The sequence below is a fragment of the Protopterus annectens genome, chromosome 9.part0 (genome assembly GCF_019279795.1).
Source record: "Protopterus annectens isolate FY-2018-M chromosome 9.part0, PAN1.0, whole genome shotgun sequence".
Taxonomy (NCBI): domain Eukaryota; kingdom Metazoa; phylum Chordata; order Ceratodontiformes; family Protopteridae; genus Protopterus; species Protopterus annectens.
Genome location: NC_056743.1, coordinates 1,054,280,229 through 1,054,298,531, shown reverse-complemented (window position 1 = coordinate 1,054,298,531; position 18,303 = coordinate 1,054,280,229).

Sequence of the window (18,303 nt, the reverse complement as noted above, 5' to 3'; positions counted from 1 at the left end):
CACACATGCACGCACATGAATGTATATGTAGATCCCTATCAAAAGAACAGATTACCACAACACTGAACATCAAAGCAATGAGACCAGAATGCCAGCCATTCAAAGTAAGGAAGCCTCACATCAACAAAAGTCAGAACAGCTAACATGCATACATCAGGCTAATACTGCACTACACCAAAAACAAAAGCTTTTACAGGACAGCAAGCCCTCCTACACCCCCTACTAATTTTCAATACCAACTCCAAGATCGCACTACATCTGGGAATGGGCAAGACTACAAACCTCGCTGTACTGTGAACTCACACAATACTTCACCTGCCCTTTTCATCTGACTTTCGCTGACATGAGGCTTTGAGTATTCAGCATTCGAGTTTCCTTGTTTTGATGTTCAGTATTGTGGTAATGTGTTCTTTTGATAGGGACCCATACATAAATGCACAAAGATACACATGCACATGAACATGCCTATAAAGGGCTGGATGTACTTTTATTTCCCTAACTTACCATCACATGACTGCATATTCACACTTTACAACTGAAAATACTTTCGACTGTTACTTTACAGTTTCAATTACATATATTTTATTGGGTCTGTGTCATCTGACTGAAGATTCATTTAATTAAAACCCAAACGGTCAAACCTGTTTGATTGAAAATTCAGTTGAATGAAAAATTAAACGTATAGACTTAGAAAGTATCTGATGGTATAATTTCTTATCAGAGGAGTTATTAGGGAAGTGAAGGTAGCAAAGTATGTAGATTATTGTGTTTTCACTCCAGCACTGAATCACTATGTGTGGTGCTTTTTCTTATCTCTGCAGTTGTATGACCATGAAGTCAGTATATATAAATAAGGGGGAGGGGGGGATTCCCTCACATGGTCATGGGTGCTTGCCCCCCTGAAAAACATTTTTATGCTATAGTTCTTATGAAGAAGATTTTCTATCACATGAATTTATAGTCATCTGAGTTTTCATTCTAATGGGTCTTCAGTCAAATGGGTTTGACCATTTGGATTTCAATTAAATGAACATTCAGTCAACTGACAAAGACCCTAGTTTATCTTTATATTACTGGTCTTTATTTTTACACAAGGAATTATATCCCTTCAATCCCAAATGTAGAATATACTTTACCTAATATCTTATGATTACTAAATAAGCTAACTCTGAAATTGTACTAAGTCTGAGTACTGGGAATGCCAACTGTTCAGCCAAGAGAAAGTACTCCTATTCAGTCTGCATTTTTAATGCACCTTTAGAATTATTAATAATCAAGACAGTGAAGGCAAAGTCCTCCTACACACTGAGTAGTTTAAGTAAATGTCTGTGGATATGTATATTGTGATAGTAAAGGGGCTAGTAGGAGAAATACATTATTTTTTCATCTGTAGCAAACAAATAAGCTGAGTCCAAACTGGCCAAGAAAGTTTTAATTATAAAACATTAGCGCTTACGGGTAAGAACCCTTCCTCAGACAATATACACATTCTCTAAAATGTCTTAGATGCAATTAAAAATCAATTAAACAATTAAAAACAGCAAATCACTGCTTACATTTAACCCGCCTCCTATTCAAGGCTGGTTTTAAAGGGACAGAGTTATTTAGTCCTGGTTAAATATCAGTGGCCAATTGTATAATCCATTTTAATTCTATATATTCTGTGTTATTAACAATATCACTTCCGCTTCTTCTCATATGGACTATATGCAACACCATAAATGAAAAAGTGTGGTTCGGAAAATTATTAACATGTTGATACAAAGCATTACGTTCATCCTTAAGTCTAATGGAAGATAAATGATTTAAAATTCTTGTTTTTAACTTGCAATTTGTTTTTCCCACATAAACACTGGGACATAATCTGCACTGCACCAGATATATCACATTCTCAGTATGACAATCAGGATAGAAATCAAACACATATCTCCTATTGGTAGTCAGATGTACAAAATAACTCAAACTGTTCACAAAAGTGCATGCCTTGCAATGTCTACATGGGAAAGTTCCTATCCTAGAATATTTGACTTTGGAAACTTGCTTACTCACCATTGGCTCATGACATAACAAGTCTTTGAGATGACTATTCCGTTTATAAATAAACCTAGGTATAGGATCTAACTTATCCCTTAGGCATTCATCACTTCTGAGAATTTTCCAGTTCTGTTTAATTATATTACTAATATCTTGTATGTTATTACTGTACTGCAATACTACCTTTGGCTTCATATCAGGAGAGGAACACAACCTACTCTTCTTCCTCACTGGCAAGGATTCACCAGTGAACCAGGGTTTAGCCTTATTACCCCTTTGCAGATATACTGCTTGTTTACCTTTATCTAATTCTTGTTACAATAACCTTTATCCAATAAATGTTTAGTCAATGTATCTAACTCACTACAAAATACATCATTATTCGTACACATTCAAGACACTCTATAACACTGCCCTTGGACTATGTTTCTAAAAGTATGTTTTAGGGTGCATGCTGCGAGCATTTAAATAATGATTTCTCCAGCAAGCCTTTCTGTATAGAGTTGTATCTAGTCTTCTTTGCTTGTTCTTAATAATAGTTACATCTAAGAAAGCTATTTATCCTCACTATAATTAAGGGAAAATCATAAAAAATCAGTGGTACATTCCATATATTCAACAAATTGCAGTAATGCAGTCATATCCTGTGCCCGCAACAAAAAATATCATCAACAAATATAGCATAAAATGCTATAAACTTATTCCAGGGATGTTCGTGCCCAAACAGATGTTTCTGTTCCCAGTATGCTAGTACTAAATTTGCATATGAATTTGCAAAGGGTGTGCCCATGGCAACACCCTGTTTCTGCTTATAATAATTGTCATTACATGTAAAGACATTGTTTGCCAGGACAAACTTTAATGCCTCTAGAATTAGGCCTTTAGTCTTATCATCATACATTTCTCTGTCATTCATTATTTCCCCCACTGCCTTTAATCCATACTCATTACTAATAACTGTGAACCAATTCTTTATGTCCAGAGTGACTAACATAAATATAGTTAACTCTAACTCCTGACATGTCTCATACAATTTAGATAAAAAATGTCAAGAATCCTTTAAAATTCTGGGAAAATGGTCAAGCAGCAATTTTAACTTCTCCTCCACCCACATGGAAAGATGTTCAGTAACCCATCCTCTTCCTGACATGATGGGTCTCATTAGTGGTGGTAGAATATTTTTTATGTATTTTTGGTCAGGCTTTAAAGAGGGGTACCACCGGATGTTCAATAAGAAAAAATGCAAATAGAACTTCATCTAACAAACAATTATCCTTTAAGGCCTTCAGCCTGTTAACAACTCCATGAATAAAATGTTTAACCATGAGAGGTGAGACCATTAAATATGTCTCTGTACCATTCAGTAATTCTTGCAACAAGTTTATGTATGCCACTGTATCTATAACTATAACCCCCCCTTTATCCACTGGTTTTATGACCAGCCTTTCATCATTAACCAATTCTAATAAAGATTGCCTTTTAGCATTATTTAGGTTATTAAATCGACAATGGACGTTATCAAAATAGCATCTGATGTCTTGCTCACAAGTTTTCAAAAAAGTTCATACTGTGGGATTTATTGGAGGGGGCAAACATAATAGGCTGTCTGAATCTATTATCTGGTAAACTCTCTATCGCAAACATATTTTTTAGGATAACATTCCTTCCAAACATATGCAAATCAATAATAACATCATTTAATGTAGACGCCCTACTGGGCACAAATGAAAGACCTTTGCTCAAAATATCTACTTGACTACTAGTCAGTTGCACAGTAGATACATTAAAAACATTTCTATCACACAAAAAATTACTGTCACATAAAAATCAGTCAGTTCGTTAACTTGCATTGTTTCACTTCTCTCTGGACCGAGAGTCCTCTCTTGTACTTCATTTTCTTCCTGACCGGTACTGGAAATACTGGAAAATTCAATGAGCTGTTAAACATCGTAGCTAGGGAGGAAAAAACCTTCAGTTTCGCTCCCATGCTGACAGTAGGTTGTGTGTTCAAATGATTGGCGTCATTTGACAGAGCCTGAGATCCAGCACTATTCTGATGATCCTTGGCAACTGATGACATTTCTGTAGTTGCTATGGAGACTGATTGTATGCTAAAATGCTCAGCGACCTCCTGTGGACATAGTACAGACACAGCATTAACCATAGTAGCAGATTGGCCGTTATCATCCCCTATACTTATTTCAGCTCTAGCAGATTCATGTGGCCAAGTAAAAATGCAGCCATACAAAAAATCATTGTAATCCCTTTGAATCTTTTTTATTTTCATCTGCTGCAATTTAGTTTCAAAAAGTGCCAACTTATTTAACATTTCTGTGATCTTTTGCAAATGTAAATGGGATGTATAATGTGCCTGCAAATCATTTTGTATCTCTTTAGCCTCATCTCATAGCTGTTGTTCAGCTGGTGTAAAAAATTCTATTAACAACTTTATGTAACGTGTTGCCATGGGCACACCCTGTGCAAATATCTACAGAAACCAATGGGGAAGAATCATTAGTGCATGACATTGTACCCTTGTCAAAAGATACCAGTTACTAAATTAGTGAAGGATGACTGTTTGCACACAGAAAGAGAAACTGAACACAGACCCAGGATTCCATCTCTAAAATAAAACAGATGGCTGGTCAGAAGCAAGACTCTCAACAAAAGGCACTTAGAGAAGGTTACTAAGGTAAAAGTTAAGTAATTACCAAAATCAAAAACAGATGAATATCACTGGCATAGGTTGCCTTTTGTAGATTAAGAAATAGAAGATCAAAGCTCTATTACCTGTATTTTAGCTGAAAAATATAACCTTCACTTCAAAAGACTGTACTGATGAAAGTGATTTGGAAGATATGGAGATAAGCAATGGACATTTTACGAGAGCAAAATGGGAGTATGTCACTTTAAGCAGGGGCATAGGTAACATAGCCAGTGCAAGGGAGGTAAAAGGGCAAGGTGGCCTCTCCTCATAACCATATTTTGAGTTAAAGAATGACTTGCTATACAAGGTAAAAAATAGAGAAATGGAGAAGAAATACTACTTTAGCTATTCATTCCAAAACATTTTAAATCACTTGTGATGAAACTGGGAAAATCTAAATCCAAGCACTTATCAAGGTTTTATTGGCCTGGTGTAATGAAAAGCTGAACATTTCTATACATCAAGCTCAGAATGTCAAAAGACAGCAACAAATCCTTGGTTCCAATGTCCACTGATAGTTTTGCCTATTATTAAGGTTCTGTTTGAGTGGATCTTCATGGGTATTGTAGGTCCACTAGTACAGTTTAATAATTTCCACCACTACATTCTAGTGATTGCTATCATACAAAGATGATTAAAGTTGCACCACAGTGAGAAATTAGGATTAGGTCAATTTCAAAAGACCCAGTCTTCTTTTTAACATGTGTAGGGATACACAAAGACATACTGTCAGATCAGAGAACCCCATTAATATGAAAGCCAGTGTTTTAAAATAAAGCAGTTAAAAAGTTCAGTGTACCACCCAAACTGATTGGTTGGTGAAGTACTTGAATAAAATGTGGAAGTCTATAAAAAAAAGCCATAATAGAAGATGTACTCTGCTCTTCCCTCATTAGGCAAATCATTGAGTACAATGCCCCATTTGGCATGTACCTCACTAAACACCTGCAACAACTGGAGAGGCCACAAAAGTACCTCACAAAGAAGATCCTAGGCCTTAAACATTTGTCCTGTATGGACAGACTAAAAAAACTCCAACTATTCTCTGTCTCATATCGCCTACTTAGAGGCGATCTCTGCTTGACTTACAAAGCCATGTCTGTCCCAGCTCTGTTAGAAATGCTGGATCTAAAGAAATCCCAACCCCTCCGCACCACATGCTCCTGAGACTTCAACCTCATTACCACAATCAACAGAACATGGTGGAGGGACAGGTTCATAACCCAGAGACTGCCCATGCTATGGAATAGACTTCCCATACATGTCAAGCAGAGCACCTCACTGACCCTCTTCAAGAGAAATCTTGATGAGTGGATGGGAAATAGAAAATTCACCCCAGGGATCACTGCAGTGGCTTTACTCAACAGAGGCACTGGGAACTAAGGTTGGGTGGCACAATGGCAGGGTAATCCTATGGGCTAGGCTTGTAAAGGCTCCAGGGCCATTAGTCTAGTACACACCTATGAACCTGTGTAAACAAGTTGCTTCATTACTTCATGATTGCTGTAACTGAGGGTACTGCAAATTTCAAAAGTATTTACCCAATCTTAGTATCAATATGGGAGATATACCCAAGGTTTACTGGTAATCTCTAATCAAGGAAGGAAGGAAGAGAAAATATTGTTTAAAAGTATAGTAGCACACTACAGAGACTGACAGGATAGACTGAAATTTGTGATGCTAATAGAGGGAAACATATGAAAAGGTCATAAAAATGCAACAAAGGGCATAACAAGAATAGTTTACTCACAGAATTTATAGTGCGGGGTGGGGCAAACTGACAGTGTTAATTTCATCTATTGAGAATAAATTCTAGCCAAAAAGCAAAGAATCATCTCTGAATAATAAAAATTATTGAAGTTCACTATAATGTAAGGCAGGGAAGATCTAAATAGCAATGTCATATAAATGTACTAAAACCATGAAGGGAAGCTGCAGCTTCTGCAGTTAGTCAGGGAGCTGAAATAGATGCCAATAGCAAGTTAACAAGGACTATTATCACTATTGTTCAAGTAGATTGGGCTTTGTTTAACTCCATGAAGCAAGAAGTAAAATAAATATTTTGAGAAATGAGCTTTTTCAGAACTACATGGTAAATTAAATTTAATCCGACATCATCTGGAAACTGTACCAGGGGTTAGGTAAGGTGAACATCATATAGGGTATGACATCCGCAAGAAATCCTGTAAATAAGACATGAGAAAGATACTTAATTGGAGAATGACCGAATAATATTAAAGTCAATAGAACATTCTGAATGTTTTGGCACCTAAATCAGATGGCTCCATAAGATTTTTAACGACTATCACAAACTATACCAGACATCCACGTATGAAACTTATCCAATGCCCTAAATATTAGAATTAATTAGCAATTCTGAATGGCGAAAAGGGATAAATTCTTGACTACAGAACAGATTACCTGGGTTCCATGAGCAGCTCAAGTAACTCACAGAGCAACAGGGGAGGGCAGTTGCATGGGTGTTCCTCTCTGAGATCCCTAATAGAGGCTGGAGATGTCACATTGGGGAGAGTTGTCCAAAGAAGGGAAAGGTTGATGAGCCTGGCTGTGCTGCTAAAGAGGCAAGGCAATACTCTGCATGCCCAGTTGTACTCCAGTGCCTCAGACACAAACACAAGGCCACAATGGAAAGGAGAGCAACATGATAGGCTGAAAATAAACACCAAATGATGATGGTGGTGGCAAAGAACCCCAGGATGAACTTAGTTTCCATGACTGGCCCCAGCAAAAATCAGACTTAGTCCAAGGGGTGCATTGAAACTGGCAGTCCCAGAACAGATGTGGGGTACTGAGCAGAACAGTTCATAGGATGCTGCAGAGAGCAAAGACAATGCTCCAAATATAATTAATTTCTTTAAGTGCAAAAGTTTAAAATTATCTCAAATTTCATATCTTTGTATTTACATTTTAACGTAGAGTGAGCCAGTATCTCTTCTTTGGGCCAGAACATGTTAATGATGTATATGCAGTTCTCTTTTTGTGCTCCTGGATTACTATGCTTTAAAAGAGAACTTGGTTAAAATAGTATACCCAGCACCTGTGTCTAATTCAAATTCAGCATTATCCTTAGTAATTGCTAATATTTCTTCTCAAAACTCTGTTCTGCATTCACAGAGCAGCTCTTTTTGATTTGTTTTGTTGAACAACTGGGAAAATTCTTTTGAAAACACTTGCTTTTCTATTTATACATCTTTGACCAAATTGCCTTTTCGGGCAATGATTTTACAACATTTATTAAAAAAAAAAAAGGACAATGTTGTGCCATCCATATTTCCACACTTGCTACACAAGGCTCAAATTTCAATTACACAATATTTTCACAGTACTTTGCTATTTTTCATTTTCACTGGATACTTTAGTTTTTATGTATTACTTCTGCAATACCACCCCACTCCATTTATCATCTTTGATTTTTTATTGGACACATGCAACTGCGCAGGACTTGAATTATAACTATACAAGTTTTTCTAAGTGCTACCTGATTATTTGTCTTTATTTTCATATGACTTAATTTCTTATTTTTGACTTTTTGTTAGACTCGCATTTTATTATATGTACATCTTTTTCTTCAGTAAATTATTTGAATTGTATATTAGTAATTTCTCTTGCTATGTACAGGTGCATACCTTTTAATAAGGTCAAATCTATTTTTCATAATTCTGGGGCTCTTGTTTAATCATTCCTTAATACAAACTACTCTGTTTTAGTTTATTTGTTTTGTATTTATTTATTTAATTATTTATTTATTGATTAAATGGTTGATCCACACAGTTCACCAAATTCACAGTCTTGTGATCTGTTACTTTGGACAGTAACATGAGTATCTAACATACTATGATTTATCTGAGAAATGCTTGCAGGGTTGTATCACTTTATGATGAAGACATTGTGAATAAACAGCTCGCAGTGATTCCTAAATTTCTGAAAACTGCACCTATTTTTTTCTCTTTTTAAGAAATCTAGATGTGTTAAACATCTTCAATGTTTCTATGAAGATGCAGGGATGCATCACAATGTACCTTTTCAAGCTTGTAGGCTAATCCATTTGTAGAAGGGTGTAAGATGAATTTCTGAAGCCAAAATTTCTAATTTTCTTTTAAGCTTCTTTGCAATATTATGTAAATATAGTGCAATGAGTAATGCTGTTATCCATAATATCAGATATATAACTGTCTCATTGCTGTACGTTGTGAGCTGTCAATGTTTCCTGGTATTTATTATCAAGGCACTTGCTCTATATTTTCATAAGGTCTGTAACACAGTCAGCCTTGAAAACATCTAAATTATTCTGTTGTATATAACAGAAGTAGAATAAATTCTCCTGAAATATTGACATTTTACCACACCTGCACTTATTTCAACAATAACAACAAATGATGTAAAATATTAAGTGAAACATCGATAACAATTATCTATCTTCCTGTGTTGACATGCAAATAACACAGAAACTGGAATGCATTATTGTTCTAAAACAAGAAAATGATGGCAGCAAAACAAATCAATGCAATTTGTTAAACTTAATAGCATTTATAAACTCAGCATACAGAGACAACTTAAATAATATTCATGTGTGTGAAATAATTGACTGTAACTGTATATAGATCCCCAAACTCCTATATTTTTACATTGCTTCAAAAGCATAGAATATACTTACAAATGTCAAATGAAAAGCATTGCAATACAAATCATGAAGACCACAATGAAAGTGCACTTAAATATATTGTCTCTAAACTAACAGTGGAGTCCAATACATGAAATATATACATGGCTCATCGTGGTTTGCCATCAGACTACACTTCTCATCCAGCAGCAGTAATCTGTCATGCCACAGTTATGTAACTGAGGGAAAATGTGATGGAAAGAAGTGCAATCTTTTAGGATGATGGTTACTTCCAGTGTCTTGCTCAAAAAATGTCTCCAGAGTTGGCATTCATGTTTCTTTATTACCACCCTGGTTATAAGCATAGCTTCCATTACAGCTATTCAAGATGACACCTGCTAAGTGTTCAACTAGATGAAAAAAAAGCCATTGCTTTGACAAGATGATGAAATGGCAATTAAAACATATTCTTGCCAAGGGACAATCCCCCTACACCCTGAGACATACTACTTAAAGTGGTCGGCCAATGAAAGTAATCTCACCTGGGATGTATAAACTACCAATCTTGTGTTTCTCCCCATCAACTAATGCTTTTTGCTCTTTAGTATTTAAAGTAAAAGAACTTTTAAAATCATCTTGTTCTGAATACTGATGCCATGGAATGTTAACAAATGAATGTTAAACTAAATGGCAGCAGTATGGGGGGACACATTTCCTGCATCCATAGACTTTGATAGTCACAACACTGTGCATGTATAATGATGCATCCATTAAAGTCTACGGACACACCTTAGGATGTCTCTAAGGAGACATCACTTTAGGATAGCCTAAATTTGTTTGGGCCATGGTTTTAATAAAAGGCTTACAAACCTGTTTATTAAAATATATTTCAAAAATGTAAGCACTAACAAGAGGGAAAATGCTTTGCAGAATTTGACTCCTCAGGTGCTCTGAAACGTGTATGAGCATTAGCAAATCACTTTAAATATATTGGCTCTGTGGTTGCACAACTCTGGAGAAAAATGAAAAAAAAAATCAAGAACAAGTTGAATCACCACTAGCACGCAAATAGAAAATGTGCTAACTATGATTACTAATTAAAAGTATGATGTATTAATTCAGGTGAGAGAGATATGTTTGGCAATGTCAGACATCATCAAGTTTGTACTGTACCAAGGATAAGGAAGCTATAGTCATGTCATACCTTAAGATGAAGTAATATTACTATTGGTTTTACTATGCTCCCTGATGAGCCTGTCATGCGATTCACTCAGCAGTGCTAGGTATCTGAATCTTGTGGTCACATGGCAATCTATAGTTCCTTTTTCTTACAACTTTATTATATTCGCTAGTTATCTTTTAAACTTACTGTCGGAGTTCTTTGCTTCTCAGGTTTCTGCTGAAAAAGAGTTACACAGATTAGAGTCATCGATCTGCTTAATGGGTATAAATGACAGAATAAATACATTCTATATTTCCATGACTATTCTTGAATGTTTAGTATCCTAAAACTTAGAGTTAAATGCATAGGTCTGAAATATGACACTCACTGGAAAATATGTTCTATATTTCTCTATTTATTTTTTTCTATGTGTCCTAATGTCATAGCTATGGGTGTAAGTATGAAATATGATTCATCATGAAAAAAGCTAGTAGTTCTACATTTTCCCCTTTGTTACTAGACCATCACCAGTATTAGAATGTTTTAAAGCTGACATAAGAATGTTGCATATAGATCATGCAATCAGACTGAGTCAAGCAGCCTAGATGGATGACCAACTAAGCTGGCATGATGCCTCCTGCCAAAACCACGTCCGCGACCATGATCTGCATTCCACTGTCTGAGGTCAGTCTATAGGTGAAGAAATAAATAAAATGACGCAAAGAATGAAAAGTATAATTTTTGTGTAGTGTTTTACACTTGTACTGAAGTCATAATAATTTGACATGCAGACTTCCACATTATTACAGAACACATTTAAGTATGCTGTGTGCACTCAGTAAAGGGTTCCTAAAATAAAAATTCATGTTTAGAAAATTATAAATGTCTGGAAGTTTAGTGCAGTGAATTAGTGTTACGAACTGCTAATGAGTTTTGTCCCATAGTCCTGGGTTTAATTCTGTCTGGCTACATTTGCTTTCTACCTTATATTGAACTAGCCGCTTTAAACAGAGAGTATTCTTGCAGGCATACCTACATATTTTCCCTGCACTGCTGCTCGAGTGCCTCAGTTTCAAGAATATAATGTTGCTGTGAGTTTCTCTGCAGTATATTGTATTGTGAGATTCAGTAGTGTGCTCTTTTTGGGGTTCCCCCTTTTATTCACTGTGCTGTGACTTTGGAGTGGGTATACATAAGGGAGTATGCTGTCCACATCAAGGAGTGCAGGGGGCTTGCCCACTGAAAAAAATGCTTTTTCGTGTTTTTTTTGTCTCACCATTTTCAGTATTTAATTTTTGATGAGTGGAAAGCTGAAAAAAATTATTGTCAAAAACGTAGGTAAACCATTCCTGAATAACTCCTGAAAAACTTGTGTTTAGTCAAATTTCCTGATTAACAAATATATAAAATTAAAAACTAAAATTGAATGTAAAATTCTTCAGACTGGCAGCACAGATAAATGAAATTTGTAAGTGCCTACTGTCCCTCAGCAATAGCAAAGGCATGGTAGTCTTATATGTAGGTAGAGCACACATAGCTATATCAAATGTTTACTCCCCTCATGATCTGACATCAGCATGGTTATTTTTGACCTCTAGCACTTGCATGGAGGTTAAATATTGCTAGAAAGGAACTCAGAGACAGAATAACTGGAATCAACCATCATAAGAATAGCTTTAATATTATTTAGCACTTGTATTTGAAGAGGGCGGGTAGCACACTTATACAAACACAACCTTCAAAGCAAGACAAGAGAAATGACACAGAGAGAGTAGGAAATGAATGTATCTTTGTTTATTATCAGTTAGAAAAAAATAAATGTAATCTACATCCTATGCCTGTAAAAATCTGTGCAACATATTCCAATTTGGAATTCAGCAAAGAAGAAATGCTGACAGACCTTTACAGATGAACTTTAAAGCCTTGAAATGACAATTAATTCATGATCAAAACTTAGAATGAAGCAATATTTAAAATGCTTGAGAAGGTTGCACAGAAAAAGTTGTGTCCGACATGAGGGATATAAACCAAAGGGTAAAGGAAGTGAATGAGGATATATAAAAATTGCACAGTAAATATACAAGCAAGTAAAAGTATGATTTGTGTATTTAATGAAGAAGCAGTATAATAAAGAGTAATGGAACAGCAAAATTACTAATATGGGTTACACATAGGACTATTTCCAAGATGGCTACTTAACAAGAAGCACTGTTTTTTGAGCTCTCACAGTGGGGAAACTAAGGAATTGTTAAAAAGCCAGGAAAACCTATCATGTGGGTAACATTTAGTTAGTGACAACTAATTATACTGCCTCATGCCAGCAAAGAAGAAATTTGGGAAAAGTAAGAAAAAATCAGTATGGAAAACAAAAAGCACTACCTGGAAGGAACTTTCTAGCGGTTCATCAAAAAACAATTCAAGTTTCAGCTTTAGTACAAGAGATTGCTTCCAGTAATTTAGTGGAAAACTCAAATGCCCTTGAAGGTGTTCATAATTAGTGAGATAACTGAAGATTATTTAAATCAAGTGACCAAAGCCTGAAAAAAATAGAAGCTCTACGTATCTGTTCAGATGAAGTGATAAAACTGAAGAAATCAGAGGCTGAAATGAGGGAGAGACTGGTTGAACCTGAAGCTTCACAAGAAGAATTATTTAAAAATAGTAGAGTTAGAAGTGTACATAATTTAAATGCAACACAAAAACAGGCTTTGAAGGATTTGCAGCATAACACTCAAATAGTCTTCGAGTCTGCAGACAAGGGGGGTGCAGTGGTGGTCATGAGTAAGAGTTTTTATCATGGCAGGTTGGCTGAGTTACTTTCAGATGCATCTACCTTTATTCAAATCTCCCCATCAGCATTAATGGTCTCATTAAAGAGGTCAGGGATCAGTTAAAACACATGGAAGCTATAGGCTTGATGGATAAACAGCTTTTTGACTTTTTATGGATAGCACACCCCATAACACCAGTATTTAAAGCCCTACCTAAGGTGCACAAAAACTTGCAAAACCCTCCCCTTGAGGCCTATTGTCTCAGGGAGGGGATGGGCCACGGAACACATTTCGATTTGGTTGGAGTGTACATTAAGGCCATGTTTAACATCTTTGGAAGAGGTATTGAAGGACACTGGGCATTTCTTGACTTCATTGAGAGACTGTATAACAGCTGGGGGGGGGCATACATCATGGTCACACTTGATGTCCAGAACCTCTTTACTTTGATAAGTAATGAGTATGGGATTGATGCTGCGTCATGGTTATTAACTGAACTGAATATGCTAAGGGGGTGATAGGATAAAATTGGTTAAAAATCTTCTGATGTTAGTCCTAGAGTATAATGTCTTTACGTGTGCAGGTGTTTTTTACCAACAGACACAGGGGGTAGCCAATAGATATGCAAACCTGGTTCTGTCTTACTGGGAGAGACATCATGTAATGGGGACCCATAACAAATGGAGGGACAAATTACACCTATACAGGCATTTTTTTGGATGACATCTTTTTGTCATGGGAGGGGGAAGAAAAAGAGTTAACTGATTTTATCCAATATTTAGATTCAACCACCACATTCCTCAGGTTCTCTACAGTATTTTCCAGGACAGAGATAGATTTCCTGGATGTCAGGGTAATTCAGGAGGAAGGGGGGGGGGGGTTCAAGACGACCATGTATAGAAAAGAATGTTGCAAGAACAGTTTGTTGTCACAGGATAGCATGCATCCAAGGTTCATATTTGACAACATTGTTACTAGACAGCTAGAGAGAGTAGTAGATTATGTACAGAGGACAACAATTTTGAAGAAAAAGTAACACGTTTGGAAGGTAACTTTATAGCAAGGGGTTATAACAAAAGGAAAGTGCAACAGATTACATGTACAAAGGGAGATGGGGGGGTAAAATGTGTCCATGGTTAAAACAGGAGGCAGGAAGGACCGTGGCCAACAGCAATTCAAAACAAAGTAGCAATGTGAGACTTATGTTTACATATAGCAACAACATTCATGAGGTATGCAACATAATTAGATGAAATTGGAAGATTTTGTTACTGGATGAGAACATTAGGAAGGTGGTGGGAGAGGAATCAAGTTACAGTTTCAGGAGGAATAAGAATTTGAAAGATTTATTGAGTCATGAGGGTAGGAAGGACAACAGACAGGTTGAAGTGAGTAAAGGAACCAAATTGTGTGGGTCCTGTAAGGGGTGTATTTATATAAACAAAGATACCAACTTTACACACCCTGTCACTGGCAAAACATATTACTTCAATGCTAAAGCTAGTTGCAGGACCATGAATGTGGTTTATCTTGCTACGTGCCAACTATGCAGTTGCTACTATGTAGGCAAAATGAATTGCGTGTTTAAAAACAGGATACTCAACCATTTATCAGCAATCAGGGTACAGAATGAACACAATGCCCTATATAGGCACATATTAAATCATGAGGGACATTATTTTATGTTCTTGGTGATCTGGAATGTAGTGAAAGACATCAGAGGTGGGGATGTGGCGAATGACACTGAGTATGAAGAGGCTAAATGGATAGTGGAACTTACAGCACACAGGCATCCAGGTCTCAATGATGTCATTCCATTGAAACCTGCTTTGAAAAAAAGGCGGGTTCAATATTGAGTCTTGATTGGTTGTCACTTCATTTAAAAGAATGTTTTAAATTTAAGCATTTTATCTGATGAAGGGCACAGCCTGAAAGCACTCATCTCTGCAGTTTTACTTCATTTTATGTTTGTTTTTATTGTGTTGAATGATTAAATTGTCTCTTCCTAAGTGATGGTAGCTACTATTTTTTCTTTAGACTGTTGGTGTTGAGCAGCATTACCTTCAGTGAGGTACTCTTTGCTTGTTTTTTGAATTATTCTGAACTTGATAAATTCAGTAAAGTACACATTGGTGTTTTGGAATAGTTTAAGACAGCTCCATCTCCTTTTGGGATATAAAATAAACAAAGATAACACAATTGCTATAGCAGTAATGTGAGAACCCAGTCATGAACTCTTTCAGCAATGGCTATACTTATGGGGAAATGATATGATGAAGTATTTAAGTCTATAGATTAAACAAGCATTCTGCTAAAGCAGCTAAGGATACGTAGGAAGAAACTAAACAAACGATAATACAAAAAATGAGAAAGGTCTCAATTAGGGATAAGGATAGTAAGATGGGAGCAGTGAAAATGTCCCCTTAGTTTTATATACAGATCAGTCATATTTTTATCAAGCAAATAAGAAGTTGTTGATTAAAGTTAATAAGCAATTGAAGGCATTTATTTGGAAAGAGAAGAGGGCTGTGTTAAGTGGAATAAACTAATCGTGACCTCAGAACAAGGTGGTTTAGGGCTACCTGATTTGAAGCCATGCTTTAGAGTTATTTAAATAAGTCGTATATATGTAACTCAATTGAAAAGAATGATAATGAAATGGAGGAAGTTTAAGAGATGGAGAGAAAGACTTGGATTTTGGATGCAAATCCTTAAGGAAAATAACAGCAAATATACAGAGTAATGTATTTATAAAAAAATATAGAAAAGGTATTCTAGAAACAAAGCCAGTGTAGGAATAGAGAAGGGAGATTTTAACACTAGGGTAACAGAGGGATAGAATTTACTGGAAGAAGTTAGCAACAGAACCAAAGTATTGGGAGCAAACAACTTGGGGGAAAGGTAATAGAATGGGATGAGGCTAAGTAGACATTTATAGATTACAATAAGGATAAGCATAAGCTTAGACTTCTTGTTAGAGAGTGCCTTCCATATCAAGATTGATAACAGAGTATAGGCAAAGAAAAAGTGATAGGGATGCAGGAGCGCTAAATAAAAGATAAACTCTTGTAGAGTATTTACTTAAGTCTGTTGTAGAAGCTGCTGCAGAAAAAGACATAACTAGTGAAGTGCATATGGAACCACATGATAACTATAAGAAACAATCAGTGGAGGTTAAAAAAGATTGGGAAAAGAGAGGAAAATAAAGGAAATGTAATTTAGAAAGGAACAATGTGAATACATTTTTAAGGCTCCCATGTATGCAAAAACATCTAGAAGGTTTGTGTTTTATTTTTATACTTCAAGTAAACTTCAGAAGATTTTTCTTCTGATATATAGCAGATGCTGCAGGTGTTATGGGGAAGAAGGAAATAATTGAGAATAAGTTTTGTAGGAATATAATGAGTTGCTAGATTTTAAAAATGTCCTACATAATATGTTGACAGACATGTTAGGGACAAGTGGTTGCAATGAAGGAAATGTTCTTTTGAGCTGGGATATAGGATCTAAATTGCCTAGATATAACAAGGCCTTATTAATTTTATGGTTAGTGACTGTCAGAAAAAGCAACTATTAGAAAATGGAAATCAAAATCTAATCCAAATGTAAAGGGAGCACTGTATATCGTAAAGGAGATAAAAAGAACTGAGGACATATGCTGTTATATACTGAAGTGATGTGTTAGGTAGCAATTTGTTTTGTTCAGTTAACTGCATGAAAGAGAGAGACAGGTAATTCCTTGTGTAAAGATAGGTGAAAGCTGCCAGCCTATCCAGATAGAATTTTGTAAATAATTCTTTTATTTGTAAATATTAATGTAAGCCACAGGCTTGGTCTCTTAAATGTGAAAAGACTGCATTGGATATTGAACTGCAAAAATGTAACAGCAATGCAGTCTGCTGTAAGAAAGCTAAGTCAAGCATTTTATGACTGTCTTTGATTTCAAAATTCGGAGCCGATATGTCTAGAGGGTGGCATCCTGCCTATTGTTTTAAGACCAGAGTTAATGGCTAGAATTTGTATGTGTAAATGTCCTTTATTGCTCTGGTCTCTGACCAGGTATAAAGAATGTAAATGGAGTTTCTGTTAGCCTGGGAACACCAGAGAAGTGTGAAGAATGATGTCATGTGAAGCAGCTCTTTGTTATCAATTTAAAGAGAGAGAATCTGAGAGCTCTGAACATTTTGTCTTGAGAAAATCCAACATCACCAGTACTGCTTTGCTCTATATGTAAGTTATTTAGAACAGTGTTTTCTCTTAGATATAGCTAGGAAATAGGAAGATTAAACTAGTTGTTTTCTGTGATGTCAGAACTTTTCTACAGTATTATTTTAAACATTTCTCTGTGATCTCTGAACTCTTGACTAGCACTGTGTGGTAAGAAGTATTGTCTTGTGTTTTTATTATTTATTATTAAATAATTTTAAACCTTTTAACTGTGGCTGTTTTATGTAGAGTTAATTTAAGCTCTAGAATACATTGCATGTATATAGTGATACTGTGCCAAGTCACTCTAATAAGCTTTGACTGTTCAGTCACACTTACCATTTGGATAATAATATTGCACAGTAATAATTATTTATTTATTTATTTATTTTACATTTGTTGACCGGGCTAGTCTAGCTGGATATATGTCCATTTTCAGTAGAGGCCCGGGGAGAAAAGCTCCAATGGTTAGTACAAGTTTAAACAGAGATCAGGAATACAAGATTAAAATTTATAAACAGAGGTAGGTAATACACATATTACACAAATATGAAAGGAGCAAAAACAAAAAGTGGAGTAATAAAATGTCTTAAAAGTTTTTTTTTTTTTGTGGATTACAATAGTCATACAGTATATATGTGTAAGCATATATCTACATAGATGTTATGTAAAGGGAGAGCTATTAAGGGTGCAGGGAGAAGAGAACAATATAATTATGGAAGAAGAAAAGAGAGAGAGAGGAAGAAGGAAAGTTAAACTGGGTTGGTACAGGAGCAAAGCCAGTGTTTATTGAGATGCATTT